Source organism: Capra hircus, chromosome 17 (assembly GCF_001704415.2).
Source record: "Capra hircus breed San Clemente chromosome 17, ASM170441v1, whole genome shotgun sequence".
In the NCBI taxonomy this organism is placed as follows: domain Eukaryota; kingdom Metazoa; phylum Chordata; class Mammalia; order Artiodactyla; family Bovidae; genus Capra; species Capra hircus.
This window is the reverse complement of record NC_030824.1, coordinates 2,041,914-2,045,880: the sequence shown is the minus strand read 5'-3', so window position 1 is coordinate 2,045,880 and position 3,967 is coordinate 2,041,914. Positions and strand designations below refer to the sequence as shown.

Genomic DNA, 3,967 nt, shown 5'->3' with positions numbered 1-3,967 from the left:
AAGTTGGGAAACTCTATGTGGGTCCTTTCATTGAGAACTGCGGTAGCTTTGTAGTGTCCTAGGAATACGGATGAAGGTGGTGAAGGCAGGAGTGAAGATCCCTGAAAATGGGCTTCCTCCTCATCTCTGAAAGTCCAATCACAGAGAACTTATAAGAAAGGCCCGGGTCTCCTTGATGGCTCAGCGGTAAAGGAATCCACCCGGCACTGCACGAGACCCGGGTTTGATCCCTGGTTGGGGAAGATCCCACATGCAGTGAACAACTAAGCTGTGAGTCACAACTAATGAGCCTGTACACCTGGGGCCCGGGAGCCGCAACTCCTGAGCCCACGTGCCCCAGAGCCCATGCTCTGCAGCAAGAGAAGTCACCGCGATGGAAAGCCCATGCAGCGTTGAAGACCCAACACAGCTAAAATAAAGAAATAAAAGTGTTTAAGGGAGGTGGTGGGCAAAGCCTGAAATCCACATAAGTCCTTGTTGATAGCTGGGAGCCCAAATTCCATTCTTAGTGGGAAAAAGGGATGTAAATTGCCTTGAGCAAGAAGAGAGTGAGGTAGGAGGGGGAAAGGAAGAGGGGAGAGGTCAGGGCTGACCCAGGGGTGAGTTTTCTCTCTCTGCCTGGAGTTCACATGGTGGTCGTAACCATCGGGCAATTTCCCAAATATTTGGGGAAGTTACTCATGAAGGAGAAGCCACCTCCAGACAGCCAGTTGGGAAATGTGGAGAGTCAGCCGCCTGGGTGGTTTTCATACTAATCCCAGATTTGTTAAGGTCAGAAAGCAAGCAGCAGAAAGGGTTTGATAATCAGAGCCGTCAGTGTTTCGATAGAAAGGAAAATTTCTCTCTGGTCTGAGGGAGTTGGCCGTCTCAAAGGGCTGGGACGAGGGAGGGCTCCTTTAGTGACTGGAGGGGCAGAATCGCTCCCTTCTAAGCTCCCTCCCCTGAAGGGTACAAGGCATTCCATTGCAGTTGAGAGGGAGTGGACTCGAAGATCTGAAACAGCTAACTCCCCCTCACCCCAACCTGGTCCCCAAGTATGGTGTGACCCAACATCAGCACCTTCACCAGATTCTTTTTTAAAATATCTACTTTTATCTATTTGACTGCATGGGGTCTTAGCTGCACCATGCAAACTCTTAGTTGAGGCATGTGGGATCTAGTTCCCTGACCAGGGATCGAACCTGGGCCCCTGTGTTGGGAACTCAGAGTCTTAGCCACTGGACCACCAGGGAGGCTCCCCTCTACCGGATTCTGATGCTGCTGCTGTTTGGGGTGGGGGGCGGGGGCAGTTTAAACAGGAGGATTTCATTTTATAACATTGACTTTTTATTCCAAAGTTATATGGAAATTAAATTGTTTTAGATCTATAAAGGTAGTTCAAGAAACCCGACTGGAAATCTTTTTGTAAATCTGTTTCTGAAAGGCGGAAAGTATTTTGCATGTGGCTCTGATTTTTGATTCATCTCCTTTGCCTGTGCAACATTCGGGATGTTTTAAGTGTTGTATTTGGACCATCTGTGTCATGACCTAATCTTGATTTCCCAGACTGTTACATCAACCAGGTTGGTTTCCCTTAGTTGATGATCCAGTAAGTCTATAGCTTCCTTGGGATTTTACAAGATACTGCATTTTTATTCTTAAAAAAATTTTTTTTCACACACTGGAAGACCACACCACCTGGCTCTAGAGCACAGCTTAGGCTGAAGTTCCAATAAAGGGCTAATGAGTAGGCATAAACGGAAGCTGGCTTTCAGTGGTCAACTCAAGCCATACACCTTGTTGGGAGAGGGCTTGGTGTGAGGCCAGGCTGAGCATCATGAGAGGAAGATCCGAAAGTCTGCCCAGGTGGCAGCAACAAGCCCCAAGGAGGGATGTGGTTAACGAATTCCACGAGGACCCAGAGCACAGAGAGACCTGGAATGCGGAGGGGCCCCCTTCCAGCTAGATCTGGAAAGGAGGTCAGGGTTTAGCTACTCAGAGCCGGACAGGAAAAAACTTTCCTACAGAGGTGTGAGGATAGCGGTGTTACATTTGAGGACAGACAATAGACACATGTGGCAGGGTTTCCAGGAAGGTTAGATCCTGGAAACGATACAAAAGAAATTAAGAATTAAAGGTTTGCAAACACTTATGAGAGAACAGTAATTGTTAGGAATCACTAAGCATGGATTCACTAAGAACGAGTCATTTCCTGTTTTTTCTAGGATCACCAGACTGGTAAACTAGAGGGTGTTGTCAAGGAGATTCTTGCCATTGGCTGGAAGTCTCTGTCGTCCTGGGCAGGAGTGGAACAGGAGGCCCTGAGTTCTAATGTGTATCTCATTTCAGCAGGGCACTTGACACAGCCAGGCTGAGTGAGATGCTTATCAAGAGTGGGGTTTGCATGAGAAAACATTCATTCCCAAAGGCAGCTGGTGCCAGACTGACGGCTGGATGGAGCACAGGCTGCAGTATGGACAGGGGCTTCACATTTGACCCCTTTTCCCCGTCTCCATCAGTGTCTTCCAACAGCAATAAGGAAACACACACAGGCTGATCCATCAGGAAAAATAAATGTATTAACTGATATATCAAAGAAAGGTTTTGGGGACTAGAGCAACGTTTAAAACAAGCAGCAGAAATACAATAGGTATTCAGCATAAAATGCTGGATCTGTGGCCCAAAAGTCAACTTCTTAAGAAGCAGACGGAGAAATATGTCTTAGGAAGAGTTGCTGCAAGAAGAGACACGGGGCTCTTAGTTCACGGCAAGTGAGACCAGTGTGACGTGCTTGGAAGACTATATTCAGGAAGCATCCAGTGTCTATATGGGGCTACCTTGATGGCGTGGCTAGTAAAGAATCTGTCTGCAATGCAGGACACACATGAGACGAGGGTTCGATCCCTGGGTCGGGCAGACACCCTGGAGGAGGAAATGGGCAACGCATTCAATATTCTTGCCTGAAGAATCCCATGGACAGAGGAGCCTGGTGGGCTACAGTCCAAAGGGTTGCAAAGAGTCAGACACCACTGAACGACTAAGCACGCAGTGTCTAGATAATCTCTGGTTCAGCAAATCCTTATTTAGCCATGTAGTTTGTGTGTCAGGCACTGACTGAGTTGGGCAGTAAGCACACCAGAGGACCGTTCAGGTGGGGTACCTACCCGCACGTGGTCTATAGTTTTCTAGGGCAAAGCAGCAAATGCCCAGACTTGCTGAAACTTGTGACGGGGCCTAGGAGGAAGGGGGCCCATAAACGAAGGCTGGAAAGAGTGTGATGAGGGATGTACTTTTCCTGGGGTGGCCAGGCCAGGCCGCTATGGGAAAGCGGCATTGAAGCCAAGGCCATATGAAGGGGAAAGGGAGACAGGGAGATGGAATATTCCAGGCAGGACAAGGGGTGCATTGGCGGTGACCTGGAAGGAGCTTGCTGTCTTTCCAGAACTGAAAGCCCAGTGAGGCTTGTCCATATTCGTGGCTGCCAATGTCCTTTCTCCCGTTCTTCCCTGGGGATGGTACCACCTTTCCCAGCCTCCTCTGCAGCTGAGTACCTTGGGCTGAGTTCTCAGCAGTGAGATGCTAAGAGGTGGTCTGTGTTGGGAGCTGGGGTCCTTACGAGGTGGACACACCTCCTCACTCTCTGGGTTTCCTCCTGGTTGCATCTGGGACCCGGCAGCCAGGCAGCCTGACCCCATAGACAGCGTCGCTCCAGCTGGAAGGGGCCTGGGTTCCTGAATGACTGCAGAGGACCGGGTCACTTGCCAATACCAGGATCGCTCACCTCACCCAGGTACTCAAGACAGAGAAAAAACATCCTATATTCTTTAAGTCACTGAGTTGCTGTCGCATCTCTTACCTGACCTGTTACAGAAACACAGGAGGCGCACCCACGGGTGCACATTTAGAACACTGCATTTGGTTCAAAGTCTCACTGTTTTTTCTTAAGGGACATTGACCATCTGAAGCACGTAAAGCACAACAACATTTA

The 3,967-nt window shown here is 49.1% G+C and overlaps 1 non-coding gene across 1 annotated transcript; it reads right to left on the bottom strand.

Annotated features, from left to right (window-relative positions):
- Window positions 1,161–1,232, bottom strand: TRNAG-CCC. The gene has a single exon. It is a non-coding gene; the product is annotated as a tRNA-Gly (tRNA).